General features: G+C 38.1%; 1 protein-coding gene and 1 long non-coding RNA gene across 3 annotated transcripts in view; one reads left to right on the forward strand and one right to left on the reverse strand.

The window, feature by feature from the left end:
- LOC115222097 (serine/threonine-protein kinase PAK 1) overlaps positions 1 to 16,191 on the reverse strand; it is a 217,639-nt gene that overhangs the window by 132,428 nt on the left and 69,020 nt on the right. The gene's annotated exons all lie outside the window — the stretch shown is intronic.
- Positions 1 to 16,191, forward strand: part of LOC118767129 — a 138,495-nt gene that overhangs the window by 70,366 nt on the left and 51,938 nt on the right. The window contains exon 2 of the long non-coding RNA XR_005003026.1: positions 12,609 to 12,678. This is a non-coding gene — a long non-coding RNA (uncharacterized LOC118767129). The remainder of the gene's footprint in view (positions 1 to 12,608; positions 12,679 to 16,191) is intronic.

Genomic DNA, 16,191 nt, shown 5'->3' on the forward strand with positions numbered 1-16,191 from the left:
GAAACCCATGTATGTACACCCACACATACATGCAACCATTCACATGTACATGTACATATATACATACTCGCACACACACACACAAAATGTACATAAATGTATATCTGCAAGCACGTGTGCACACACATGTGCAGTTATATTCATATGCACAACTAAAATATGTGCATGCTATATGTGCATATACCCAATTACACTCGCATGGAACACTCATATGTACATTAAAAACTTAAAAGTAAAAACAATTTTAAACTGTCATATTTATTATTATTATTATTATTATTATTATTATATATTTATGCTTATGCATATTTACATATATTTTCATATATATATATTTATATTTTTAATACAATAACTATTCTACACATGTATATATCTTTCTGAAGAATTTTTTCTGATATTAATTTCCTGATATTATTTCACAATACACACACACATACACACATACACGTATATATACATATACACACACATACATATATACATTTACACACATATGCACACACACACATACATTTACACACATATGCACACACACACATATATATTTACACACATATGCACACACACACATTTACACACATATGCACACACACACATATACATTTACACACATATGCACACACACACACATTTACACACATATGCACACACACACACATACATTTACACAGATATGCACACACACACACACACGCACACACACCAGTTTAATCAGAGATATTGTAATAGAGATATGAAAACTCCAACCACTTTTAGATTCAGATGCTTATTTCTTCTTACTTGGTTGATTAAAATCTCCAAGAAATCAAAGAAGAAAAATGCAGATTAAACTCGATTCAGTGATTGTACTTATGTCGTCTGTGTGTGTGTGTGGTGAGGCTATGGGTGGGTGTTAAGCACGGATGTATATGGTTAAGGAGTTCACTTTGCATCCTTATGGTTCTGGATTTGATCTCATTCAGTTGCACTTTAGGCAAGTGCCTTTAACAACAAAGCTTCAGGTTGGCCAACGCAATGTGAACGAAATTTGGGAGCTGAAATCCGTGTGAAAGCATGTTGGTTGGCTGGCTGGACAGCTAGAATAGACAGATGGTGTGTATTTCATTTGTACATCAGCGTATGCCTTTATCACTAAAGGGAGATAACTCTCTAAAAATAGGTTTTGAAAATTGAATAAAACTTTTGCAGAATAGTGTGTCCTGGGATGGCCGGAATAAATTTATTCGTGTGTGCGCGCATGCGCGTGTATATTAGTGCACGTATCTATACATCTGTCTATAAATACAAAAACAGTAATATTCACATGCGTTCTAACCTAATCAATTCTTGATGCCAATGAAATCAATGACTAAAAGGATGTATGGAAACCAGTATTTAATTCTGCTACCTGTAACATCAAACAGATGAGGTGGAAAGTTCTGCCAGGGGAGATATTTCTGATATCCTGCTGTCCCCTTCACAATTTAAAATCCATTTTCTTTAACTTAATTGCTTATTTCTTTACTGCCCACAAGGGGCTACACACAGAGGGAACAAACAAGGAGAGACAAACGGATTAAGTCGATTATATCAACCCCAGTGTGTAACTGGTACTTGTTTAATCGACCCCGAAAGGATGAAAGGCAAAGTCGACCTCGGCAGAATTTGAACTCAGAACGTAGCGGCAGATGAAATACCTATTTCTTTATTACCCACAAGGGGCTAAACATAGAGGGGACAAACAAGGACAGACATAGGTATTAAGTTGATTACATCGACCCCAGTGCGTAACTGATACTTAATTTATCAACCCCGAAAGGATGAAAGGCAAAGTCGACCTCGGAGGAATTTGAACTCAGAACGTAGCAGCAGACGAAATACCGCTAAGCATTTCGCGTGGCGTGCTAACGATTCTGCCAGCTCACCGCCTTCTTTAACTTAATTACTACTGGTCTAAACACTTTGCGACTATCATTATTACTTTTCCATGCTTGCATGAAGTAAGCCCCCTAGACCCACAGGTCTGGTTACTTATTCCATGGCATGTAGGTGACTGACATAACAACATCCTCCCTCAACGGGATGCCACTCCATAGCAGGGTTATTCATCTACAGCTGAGTGGACTGGGGCAACTTGAAATAAAGTGTTTTTTTGAAGAACACTATGCGCTGCCTGGTCTGGGAATCAGACCCACAATTTTGTGATCACAAAGAATATGTACACTTACTACAATCATTAGACTGTATTCATAGCTAAGAAGCTATATACAGTTAAAACTCACAAACCACTGTGCAACCAGTCAAGCTTCTATATGTAGTAGCTAAATCACCCTCAAAACCACAAACTGTCTAAAAAAAAACAACCTAGTTGATGTAATCCCCTGATACACTGAAAAGCAGTATGTTGACGTCTGGAAACAGATTTGGCCATAAGTCTTGCTCAACCAGAGTTAACCTGGGATTAAATAACAAGAACATAGGAATCAAGAATTTGAAATCAGGAACAGGCAAAGGCAAGGAGGAAAAAAGAAAACTTACTTCTGTATGAATGTGTGTGAAAGCTGCTTTTAAATTTAAAAACTTATCAAACCTATTCTGGCATAAAAAAAAGGTTAGTAAGTAAAAGATGTGAATGTTGAAAGCTGGAAGACTAAAATCAAAAAATGTTTTGCCATCCTGTTTGTGTACCTATTTGAAGAATTGTCATAAAAGAGATAAAAGATGAGTGGTTTCTAAAACAAAGTGTTCTGTTATTGAATTCTAACATGCTTGCCAAAATGACTTGTAATGGACAATAAGGATTACAGGTAAAAAAAAAAGATATTTGTTGTGGTTCTAGGAATTTGTTTGTGGAAAGAGAAAGAAAAATAAAATATAGATTAGAGATGTAATTTAACAAGTTTGTGGCCATTACAACAGTTAGCAATATATGTACAAAAAAAGTTGAGTTGAAAGAAAGGATTTTGATACTTCAAAAGGTGTTTTAGTGGCATCAAAAGACCAAGTTTGCAGAGAGAAAAAGAACAAAGACATAAAGCTGTAAACAGAGTTGCTTTTCCAGAAATGATGAAGTCTGTGAACACAAGAGAAAAATACAAGTAGATACGAGCGTTACAAGTTGTTTGGTAACAACTAAACCGTTTACTATGACGTAGTGTCTCATGTGCATAACATCTTATGTTGAAAAAAACTTTGAAAAACTGAGATTATCTATGTAAATAGCAGACAAAAACTCCCTCTCAAAGGGTTTTAAATCCATGACCAAAGAAGATAACTACAATGCAATCAGCTGATTGAAGTTTTTGGAATATAAAGGGGCTGTAGATGGGAGTAAAACTTATCTTTAAAGCTAACCAGTGAAAAATAAGACAAGTTCCAGTCTTATTAGGCCTCTTCTTTATCCTGTGTATAAGCAGTGACTGTTCTACATATTTTCTATGGCATCTACACTATCTGCACCTCTCGCCCACTGGCACTCTACCTAATGCATCACCTGTGGCACCTAACCTGTGACACCTGCTCTAGGTATCATCTGTGGCACTGACCCTCTGCATCACCTATCCTTGGTATCATCTATAGTATGCATCACCTGTGACACCCTAGGAATCATCTGTGGCACTAACACCATGCATCACATGTGACACCTAACCATTTGTGGTACCGATCTATTGTGCCTCCAGTGGATCTCTGACCAATTGAAAATGACTTCTTTGAGTCAATAGAAGAGCTCCTACATGTCAGTCAACCTGCTAGAAATAGCAACCAAATCTCCCTCATATTACACCCAACCGACTTAAAATAAAAATGATACATTGAATACTACAGTAGCCTGAGACACACAGTTTTAACCCCCCCCAAAAAAAAAAACAAAAACACAGATATGATCATGGCTGGACTATTGCTGTTCAAAAGGTCTCCTCAATCAGAACTGCCCTGGAACTAAACAACATCAACAAAAGCAAGCAATCCGTTATTGAGAACAACAGATTGCATGACATGTCTTGGAAATAACATTTAAAACAGTCGAACTTCCTGTGTAATTTATCCAGAATTCAATTACAATCATTTTCGCTTTAATTAAGAAAACTGATGAAGCTCGCAGACTGTGACAAGTGATACTGGCTGACATTCCAAACACTGATGGCTATTGATACCTGCTCAACAGGTAACTATGGAAACTAAAACACCCCCACCTCCTTTATGTAATTCAATAGGTTCCCACCCCCTTACCCACATACAACTTCGTTCGCTGTTTTATTTCTCCCAACTGAATTAAGTCCATCCATACCAGGGTTTTTGTTGTTCTTTAGCTAGCAGCATAATTCAGTTGGGGTGTGGAGCCGTCTACCTTGCGTGACTCTTTTATGGAGGTGACACCATTGTTTGTTCCTTCTCGAGCCATGCCTGGCTCATAAGGGCCGGTTTCCCGGTTTCATTGGCATATAGGTTCCCCACCTGGACGGGACGCCGGTCCATCACAGGTGAGCTGCTAGGTGCAGGAGGAAAGATTGAGAGAAATGTTGTAGCGAAAGAGTCAGCAGAAGTTCGCCATTACCTTACCTTCTGCCGGAGCCGCGTGGAGCTTAAGTGTTTCACTCATAAACACAAACATCGCCCGGTCTGAGATTCGAACCTGCAATCTCTCGACCACGAGTCTGCTGGTCTAACCACTAGGTCATGTGCCTCCACTGACACCATTGGGTTTGCTGTGTATGACTATATACGCATGTTGGGGCCTGGAGGTGAGGAAAAACTCAAGGGCAGCCCACAGAGGCACACCCTCTAGCTACACCACTACTTTAGCCCAGGGCTGCCACATCTGATCCACCAATCCTATGATCAAAGACATGACCAGCCATGACTATCTTGTCAATTTTTTAATGACAGTGATTATCCCAGACAACATTACTTAATGTGTCCTTCCTTGATTGCTATTTCCTCAAAGATGTGCGACTGTGAAGAGGCCGTCACACTGGCTCAATATTCAGGTCTTCATGCAGCAGTTTGTGTCAATGACAACAATATGGCTAAATAAGGCTTAGCAGACCTGATTGAAGCATGGCATCAGATAAAACGTTTTTTCAATAGTTGTTTTGACACATTACATTCTGAGTTCAAATCTCACCAAAATCAACTTTGTTTTTCCATCCTTCCAGAGTCAATAAAATAAAGTACCAGATATCATCAACTAACCTTCTTCCTTGAAAATAGTTGGCTTTGCGCCTAAATAAGAGACCATTATTATTATTACCAGCGGAATGACAGAAACAGCTGTGATGGACAAAATGCAAGGAATCATTATTATTATTATTATTATTATTATTATTTCCTGATTCCAAACTGATATCAACAATAAAGAAAGAGGCAGAGCGGAATAAATGTTTTATCAACCAACCAAACTAAATCACAGTTCTTCTAACCTATAAATAGAAAACTCCCTAAAGTGATTTCCTGATTGTGGGATGGTTGAAGAGCTTGTCTTATCTTATACCTGGTGTTTATCATCTTTCTTCCAGCAAGAAAGTAGGAATTAAATAAATAACACACCAGGAGGAGAGAGGCCCTGAGAAGACCAGTTCCAATGAAAATAAATAACATTTCGGTGAGACATTCTCTCTCTGGTATGCTGAAGCTGGGGCTGGCAGAATGGAGGCAGTTCTATGATTGTTTATTAATTTTAACCATAAAAACTAACAGTAAAAATACTTACTACATATATATATATATATAGGGACTGAAATGTAACATGAAGCCCAGAGCAAGAATTAAAATAAATATATAAAAAGTATAATAATAATTTTTCTCGTTTTGGTACAAGGCCAGAAACTTTGAAGGGAAGTGCAAGTTGATTACATTAACCCCCAAATACTTGACTTGTGCTTTATTTTATCAACCCTGCAAGGAGGAAAGGCAAAGTAGATCTTGGTGGAATTTAAAACTCAGAACGAAAAGAACTGAACGAAATACTGCTGCTAAGCATTTTGTCCAACACACTAAGGATTCTACCAGTTTGCTGCCCTAAATATAAATAATAATGATGATGATGATGGTGATGATGATGATGATGATGATGATAATGGTGATGATGATGATGATGACAACGATGATGATGATGATGATGATGATGGTGATGATGATGATGATGACGATGGCGATGATGGCAACAACGACTACAATGATGGTGATGGTGATGATGATGATGATATTTTTCTTATCTTTTTAAGGGCAGAAAGTAGGATGATGAGTTGTTGAGAAAAAAATGATTCCCTAACAAAATGGCGGAGTTATAAAAAAAAAAAAGGTATAAAAAGATGCTTTTCTGATAATCGGTTTTGTCCTCCCCGAGGAATAACTTATAAGGACAGCATGAGAAGACTAGAGGAGGGTAGTGAATACATTGGGAGGATGGGAGTGGTGTTGAGATTAAACTGGTTGCTGTAGTAACACCAGGACAAATATATTCATTTCATATAACACCAGAATGTGTATAATACCAGTATGTGTGTAATACCAGTACATCTACTAAATGATTCTCTCATCACTACTTTATCAAATATAGTGAAGTTTATGCTTTGCTGAAGAGGTCTAATAATACTGAAACATATCCAAGGTTACATCTATGTGTAGTTAAAATAATATAAGTTACTGGGCCGGTGGCACGTAAAATGCACCATCCGTACGTGGTCGATGCCAGCACCACCATGACTGGCTTCCGTGCCGGTGGCATGTAGAAAGCCAGCCTCCCCTGACATGTAAAAAGTACCCACTACACTCATGGAGTGGTTGGCGTTAGGAAGGGCATCCAGCTGTAGAAACACTGCCAGATCAGACTGGAGCCTGGTTGAACCGTCCAACCCATGCTAGCATGGAAAGCGGACGTTAAACGATGGTGATGATGATGATGACGACTCACAGATATTATGTTTTCCTTCTGACATAATTATTTCCAATTCACTTTCTTATGTTCCCTGCATAAAATAGATTAAGTTGCCTGTCTTTTCCTTCAGATAATTTACTTCAGACTACATTGTCCAGTATGTTCTTCCTGCCTTTAGCAGGGAGTAATTTGGCAGCTATTTCTAACAGGTCAGGCCATGTAGAGAGGTAACAAACTTTGTTGTTGTTTAACTCCAAGTCAACCCTGATCCAACTCCAGACCTTTTTTTACAACTGGTACTTATTTTATCAGTCTCTTATACCAAGTTACGGGACATAAACACATCAACAACAGTGATAGGGGACAAACAAAGACACACACATTCACATGTATATACAACGGGCTACTTTCAGTTTCTGTCTACCAAATTCATTCCCAAGGCCTTGGTTGGCCCGAGGCTATAGTAGAAGACATTTGCCCAAGGTGCCATGCAGCGGGACTGAACCTAGAACCCTATGGTTGGGAACCAAACTTCTTACCACACAGCCATACCTGCATTTGTACAGAAAAAAAAAAGAAAAAAGGAAGAAGATATTCTGAATGATTTCATCCCAAGATGCAGCATTCCTGAATAAACGGCAAATAAATGGCAGAATGGTTACAGTTGGAACAATCCTGTTAGTCAACACCACCAACTCCAAAACTAAACTGGGACCTTATTTTATAAACCCTGGACGGATGAAAGCCAAAGTTGACCACAGTGGGATTTGAACTCAGAATGTAAAGAGTCAAAACAAATGCTGCAAAGAATTTTTATTCTAACACTGTAGTAGTTTTGCCAGATAACCACCAACTCCTTCTTATATCGACTGAGACGGAGACAATATATCAATATACGTAGAAGCACAAATAGAGTATTGATTCAGTGGGAATATATAACTGTCACATAATTATATGTATTCTATATGCTTCACACTTTATATTTAGCTTTCATGTTTCTAGATGACAGCTAAAGCAATGAAATAATGGTCAAACAGATAAAAATCTGACATGGCAACCTCATAAATAGCAGTTAACATATATAATACGGGAAGCATCAGAAAACCAAAGAAAAATCATAAAATGAGAAAAAAAAAAACCAAATTCAGTCAATGTCCTTATATATTATTTTTCATTCCCATCTCCCAAACAAGAACAAGAGACAACGTTGATCATGTTTCAATCTTATTCTGAACTCATCAGAGAAGAGTATCTAAATCATTTACTTTAAAAAATTTTCTATTTTCCTATCACACCCCAGTGTACAATTTTCTACATTTTCTCACTGATTCTTTCATCATAATTTTGGCAAATATAATGAAGTTTATGCATCGTTAAGAATGGTCAAAATGCAACTTAAGCATGTCTGGAATTGACTCTTGGAACTCCCTGGCAAAATTCAAATAATGTTACTCACTGATTAATATTATTATTTCTTCACCATATATTTTTAGTTAGCAAATTAGTAATTCCAGAGATGAAATATCTTAACGGTATTTCGTCTGTCTTTACTTTCTGAGTTCAAATTCCGCCGAGGTCAACTTTGCCTTTCATCCTTTCGGGGGTCGATAAATTAAGTAGCAGTTACGCACTGGGGTTGATGTAATTGACTTAATCCCTTTGTCTGTCCTTGTTTGTCCCCTCTGTGTTTAGCCCCTTGTGAGCAATAAAGAAATAAGAAAGTAGAAGCAACTGTTGGTTCTAAAGATGAGAAAGGACTTGTTCTCCTTAAATAACAGGCCTGTCACCCAGTTATTTCCCAGCTGGATGTATTTCCACAACCAGTAATTCAAGGGGGTTTTACAGTTTTTTTTAGAATATAACTCATTTATGAAGTATGTAAGAATAATCTGATTTAGTCATGACATATTTTTGTCATCATAGCAATACAATACGAACTGGAGCAGTAAATAGTTTTAATTAAATAGAAAAAACAGAGCAAGAAGAAAGAGAGAAAAACAAGATATTATTTGGTTGAAATGCAATTCAGATTAGTATGGTGTCATTCAAAAGTTATTTCCCTACCGTAGAGGAATGGAGGGAGTGAGGGAGAGAAAGAGTGAGTGAGATAGAGGAGTGTGTGTGTGTTTGTATATATATATATGTGTGTTGTGTGTGTGTGTGTGTGTGTGGTGTGTGTGTGTGTATATATGTGTGTGTGTGTGTATATATATGTGTGTATGTATATATATGTGTGTGTGTGTATATATGTGTGTGTGTGTATATATGTGTGTGTGTTGTGTGTATATATGTGTGTGTGTGTATATATATGTGTGTGTGTGTATGTGTGTTAAAGAATCACTGCTGTTATCTAAAGAGGAACTTACTGTTGATTGATAGTTAACTGATATAAGTAAATCTAAACCCTTAGCACCTAGCACCATCATTAAGTAACAACAATCTTAAGCCACATTATCAATCACCATCACCACCTGCACCACCACCATCATCATCATCATCATCGAGATCTTTAAACTATTTCATAACAGATTCAGGTAACAATCTTAATCCATTCTTATGCAAGCATAATTGCCTCCCATAAGCTTAGATAGCAAACTACACCAAACAATTATTACACCAAAAAGCACTCATAAACACCACCACATGTACAGCTAAATCTGTTAATCTCACTTAATTAGTGTGACCTAATCTACTTTAAACAATCAAGGCTTCTCGTTCATAAACAGCTAAAATAAACACAACTGAACTCCAACGTGCTGCTTATAAACAGAAGTGCTGCCATAACTGAAGAAATGTTTTCAAAACCATTTCTTTAAAAACGCAACCCTTGTATTCTATTCTATTCTTTTTTTCTTCTTTTATCTGTCAAATAGGTGCAAGCATGACTGTGATAAGAAGCTTCCTTCCCAATGACGGTGGTTCCGGGTTCAGTCCCACTACATGGCATCTTGAGCAAGTGTCTTATACAATAGCCTTGAACCAACCAAAGCCTTGAGAGTGGATTTGGTAGACGGAAACTGAAAGAAGCCCACCATAAATGTGTGAGTGTGTTTGTCTATAAAATTTATGTGCAATAAAATTGGTTATACTTCTACAATAAACAAAATATTATAACAATTTTTTTATATAATTCCTAAAATTATTTAGTTATAAAAATATAATAGGAATTTTCAAACATCACAAGTGAAGGGGTCCATAGGTAAAAAAATGGCTGAGAACCATTGCTCTACAGAATGTTATATAACTGTGTATATATATTCCTTATCTACTGAATTATTCATCTAGAAAATGTTGACTTTGTGTGTGTGTGTGTGTATATGTGTGTGTGTGTGTGTGTGTGTGTGTGTATATATGCGCAGGAGAGGATATGTAAGTAGCTTGCTTACAAACCACATGGTTTTGCATTCAGTCCCACTGCATGACACTTTTGACAAGTGTCTTCTATAATAGCCTCAGACAGACCAAAGTCTTATGAGTGGATTTGGTAGACGGAAACTGAAGGAGGCCCGTTGTATATATATATATATATTTACAAACATTTACATATATATATATGTAAATGTTTGTGTGTCTGTGTTTGTCCCCTACCATTGTTTGACAACTGATATTGATGTGCTTACATCCCCTTAACTTAGTGGTTCAGCAAAAAGAGACCAATAGAATAAGTACTAGGCTTACAAAGAGTAAGTCCTGGGGCTGATTTGTTTGACTAAAGGTGGTGCTCCAGCGTGGCTACAATCAAATGACTGAAACAAATAAAAGAATATGTGTATATGCAGCTATGCCTGTATATATATATATAGGCACTGGCATGGCTGTGTGGTAAGAAGTCTGCTTCTTGACCATAGGGTTTGGGGGTCAAATCTTACAGTATGGCACCTTGCATAAGTGTCATCTGCTACAACCTTGGGCTGACCAAAGCCTTGTGAATGGATTTTGGTAGATGGAAACTGAATAAGTTTTTTGTGTATGTATGTATGTATGTGATTGTTGTAAATGAGTGTCACTGAGTATTCTGCAAGAATATGAGTGGCCATGGGGAAATATTACCTTGATTAGAAATGGGTGAAGGGTTGGTGACAGGATGGGCATCCTGCCGTAGTAAGTTTCTGTATGGTTCATGCAGGCATGGAAAAATGGATGTTAATTGATGATGATGATGATGATGATGATTGCATATCTAAAGAATGTGAACCTTCTGCTTAACTGAAAGAAAATCAATACTCTATTACAAACTCTGAACATATCAAGTATAGAACACAAACCAATACAATTTTGTAAGTATACAACTGTATGTGTGTGTGTGTGTGAGAGAGAGAAAGAGAGAGGGAGAGGGGGGAGGGAGATAGTTAAGTTAATTTTTTTGGCTCAAAAAGCAAAAAGCAAGGCCATGTAGGGGGACAAGGAGTTATGTACAGGGAGGGTGTTCATGCAAAGAGTTCAGGCCACTTCTGGTCAAGAGAGACTTTGAACCGAGCGATCGTCGGCATCTTCACTATCTCATCCGGCAGCTTATTCCAAGATAGAGAGAGAGAGTTTGAGTTTTCTGTGTAAACACAAATGCAGGCATGACTAAATGGTTAAGAAGTTCACATCACAATCATGAGGTTCCAGGTTCGATCTCACTGCAAGACATCCTTGGCAAGTGGTCTTTTGCCAAAACTTTATGTTGATCGAAGACTTGTAAGTGCAACTTGGTAGAGGGGAAACTATGTAGAAGCCAATGGGCGGTCTGTACTGAGAATTTAAAGGTCCGACATTGTCACATATGCTGCTTAGGTCTGAGAATTACATAAGATGTCTGTGGAATACTCAGCCACTTACATGTTAATTTCTATAACTAGGTAGTTGAAATGGTTGAAACTGAATGCTCATCGTCGAAACAAATAAAAGATCAATAGTCTTCGGCATCACCATCATATGTCTGAGTTTATATGAGAAAGAGAAAGTAGGAGTGGCTGTGTGGTAAGTAGCTTGCTAACCAGCCACATGGTTCCGGGTTCAGTCCCACTGCATGGCACCTTGGGCAAGTGTCTTCTGCTATAGCCCCGGGCCGACCAATGCCTTGTGAATGGATTTGGTAGATGGAAACTGAAAGAAGCCTGTTGTATATATATGTTTGTGTGTGTGTGTGTGTGTGTTTGTGTGTCAGTGTTTGTCCCTCCTAGCACTGCTTGACAACCGATGCTGGTGTGTTTTATGTCCCCGTCACTTAGCGGTTCGGCAAAAGAGACTGATAGAATAAGTACTGGGCTTACAAAGAATAAGTCCCGGGGTCGATTTGCTCGACTAATAGGCGGTGCTCCAGCATGGCCGCAGTCAAATGACTGAAACAAGTAAAAGAGTAAAGAGTATGTGAGTATTGTGCGAGAGAGAGAGACAAAGAGAGAGTTGTATTTGAGTAAGTATTATGTGTATGAGTGAGAGAGAGAGTGAGAGAGAGAGAGAGACAGACAGACAGAGTGTGTGTGTGTTGTGTGACTTTGTCAATGTGTTACATTACTGAGAAGCCCCTTGGCTTTACAATCCAATATTTCTATTGGCAGACTTGTTTAAACTTACATTTATTGTCTGAAGACTTCCAGAGGAAGGAAATGTATTTGTATTCAGAATGTCACAAATTGTATGGCTTCTGCTGCAAAAATATAAAACTTTTTATTATTTGGGGAAGTGGAGGTGGGGCGGGGGTTAAACATTCAAATCTTAAATCCTGTGCAAATTTTGATAATTCTACAATTATTTCCTTTAGAGAAATCAATATTAACTTCCAACAAAGACAGAAACCAGAATTTTAGAGGGCAGAGAGAAGAGACTGAAAGGTATGTATAACACCTGTAAGAATGGCCGTGTGGTTAAGAAGTATGCTTTGCAACCCAAAGATGCTAGGTTTGATCTCACAACACTTTGGGACATATAGTGAGATCTACTCCAGTAGCCTTGGGCTTGTCAGTGGAATTTTGCAGAGAGGAACTGAGAGGAAGGGGCTTTCTCCGTCCGAGTTGCGGATCCGTGGAATAAGCTGCCGGACGAGATAGTGAAGGTGCCGACGACCGCTCGGTTCAAAGTCTCTCTTGACCAGAAATGGCCTGAACTCTTTGCATGAACACCCTCCCTGTACATAACTCCATGTCCCCCTACATGGCCTTGCTTTTTGCTTTTTGAGCCAAAAAATTAACTATACATCCTCATCATCATCCACTTTTCCCATGCTTGCAGTCTTAATGACTGAAACAAGTAAAAGATAAAAGAAATGACGATGATGAAGTAAGGTGGTTGAGAAAAAGAAGAAAAAACTACAAAGTTTAAATGCAAATATGTTTGCAATTTCATCTAAAAAAATAGAGAAAAAAAATGTTCTGACACTGTTTGTATAAATTTTATTGGAATGTCTGTATATACAAACAGACACAGACATGTATATGTATGCGCACACACACACAAATACATACATGGTGGCCGTCAACTGGATTTCAAGCATTACTACTTTCTTTATTTCACTTACATGTTAGCTTCATGTCAGGCATGTTAGCTTCTCTACGGTGAACCCTAAGAGACTACCAAGCCCTAATTTGGTATTAAATCTTTTTGAAAAACATCCACACACACACACACACACACACATATATAGGAAGAAATATACAAATTCCATCCCCTACCCAAAAGGGAGTGAAAAGAACAGCAAATGCTATAAATGTTGAAACTAGTGACTTCGACCATGATGCTTGAATAACTGACCATAAATAATCATAGAGAAATATAAATTCCTACCATGTGTGTGTGTGTGTGTGTGTGTAAAAGCATGTTATGTTGCCAAAATCTAAACACTGAGGTTGTGTTAGACACTAGTAACCTTGACCTAATGACATTAGTTTGTAAAAATAAACACTACAAACTGTTGATTTTGGCATCTTTCTTTTGGGAGTTCAAAATATTCTATTACAGTGTGTGGACACAGAGAAAAATAACAGGGCACACACACACACACACACACACACACACACGTGTTAGCTGAATGACGTTCTACCTTCATTATACTGTTTTATAGCTTTGCACAAGCTTGGTGATAAACCATGGAGAATATTCTGTACCATCAAATGTTCAAATGACTTAGCTGTTAGCCAGTTTGTATCAATTCTTTTATTCTTTTGCTTGTTTCAGTCATTTGACTGTGGCCATGCTGGGGCACTTTTATTTGTTTCGATGATGAACATTCAGTTTCAATCATTTCAACTATCTAGTTATAGAAATTAACATGTAACTGGCTGAGTATTCCACAGACATCTTATGTAATTCTCAGACCAAACCAGCATAATAGAATATGTGACAATGTTGGACCTTTAATTTTAGTCAATTGAATAGACCCCATTACTTTTTATTTTTATTTTTTAAGCCAGGTACTTATTCTATCAGTCTCTTTGGCTGAACTGCTAAGTTATGGGAATGTAAACACACCAACACCAGTTGTCAGCTTATATCTGTGAGTGTATCTTATCGCTTACTTGTTTCAGTCATTGGACTGTAAATCCTGCTGGAGAACCACCTTGAAAGATTTAGTCAAACAAATCAACCAAGCTCAGTACTTTTATATATCATCATCAACATCATCATCATTTAATGTTCGTTTTCCATGCTGGCATGGGTTGGGCAGTTTGACCAGAGCTTGTAAGGTTGGGGGCTGCACCAGGCCCCATTATCTGTTCTGGCATGGTTTCTAAGGCTGAAGACCCTTCCTAACACACACACACATATATATATATATATATATGCATTCCTTTCCCTTATGCATTCCTTTCCTTTCCTTCTTGGGACACAAAACTTTACTTGTGAAGACCTGTTGAGGCAAGTGAAAGTCAAAATCAAAATTGCAATCGATCAACATGAATGGAAATTGCAGCTGTGATACCAGTGCCGGTGGCATGTAAGAGAACCATCCGAACGTGGCCATTGTCAGCACTGCCCCGACTGGCCTTGTGCCGGTGGCACGTAAAAAGCACCATCCGATCGTGGCTGTTGCCAGCTTCGTCTGGCACGTAAAAAGCAACCACTACACTCACGGAGTGGTTGGCATTAGGAAGGGCATCCAGCTGTAGAAACACTGCCAGATCAGACTGGGCCTGGTGCAGCCTTCTGGCTTCCCAGACCCCAGTTGAACCGTCCAACCCATGCATGGAAAGCAGACGTTAAACGATGATGATGATGATGATATATATATATAGTGTTAATAATGATAAGGAGAACAGAGATTTTCAACCTCTAAAATTTTATCAAAGTTATTTACACCCTTCTTTTCTGGATCTATGCCTTTCAACTGCATCGACTTTAATTGCAACCTTCGTTTCAATTAATTTTTAAAATAATGAAGTATTTAGTAAAATAACTTTCTAATTATTAAAAGCTCTGGAATAAAAATTTTGATGGAAGATTATGATTTAGACTATTCTACCAAGTGTAACATTTATTTATCCACATTGTTTTGAATTTATCCAGCATTATCTCGTAGCTTTGAGATTTCAATTGTATGACAGTATATACTCTTTACTCTCTCTTTTACTTGTTTCAGTCATTTGACTGCGGCCATGCTGGAGCACCGCCTTTAGTCGAGCAAATCGACCCCGGGACCTATTCTTTGTAAGCCCAGTACTTATTCTATCAGTCTCTTTTGCCGAACCGCTAAGTGACGGGGACGTAAACACACCAGCATCGGTTGTCAAGCAATGCTAGGGGGACAAACACAGACACACACGCATATATATACATATATACGACGGGCTTCTTTCAGTTTCCGTCTACCAAATTCACTCACAAGGCTTTGGTCGGCCCGAGGCTATAGTAGAAGACACTTGCCCAAGATGCCACGCAGTGGGACTGAACCTGGAACCATGTGGTTGGTTAGCAAGCTACTTACCACACAGCCACTCCTATATTTTTTTTTAGACAAACAATGTAGGGTAGGTGTGAGAAATTGGATCTGTCCAGATTGAGCATAAAACATGAAGAATATTTAGGCTGGATGTGACCGGTCTGAATGCTAAAGGGTTAAAACAGTAAGTTTATGTCATAAAACCTAGGGCAATCTCAGGCAGGTTGGTATCAAAAGGGGTAAATTTAAACCATAGTTACCAAGTGGTCACCAGTGATAACGATAAAAATAAAGCGGCTGTAATTATGAGTTATCACGAGGATATTTCATAAACACTATGGTAACAGTTTAATGGTATAGCCACCCTTTTCCTTGTTTCATATTGAAATTCTTTTCTGCAATTAATATACTAATCGTTAATTAGATTGATAACAGAGTGAAAGAGAGGTATGGAGGTCTTTGTCCAGACCAT

The sequence above is a fragment of the Octopus sinensis genome, linkage group LG19, assembly GCF_006345805.1.
Source record: "Octopus sinensis linkage group LG19, ASM634580v1, whole genome shotgun sequence".
Taxonomy (NCBI): domain Eukaryota; kingdom Metazoa; phylum Mollusca; class Cephalopoda; order Octopoda; family Octopodidae; genus Octopus; species Octopus sinensis.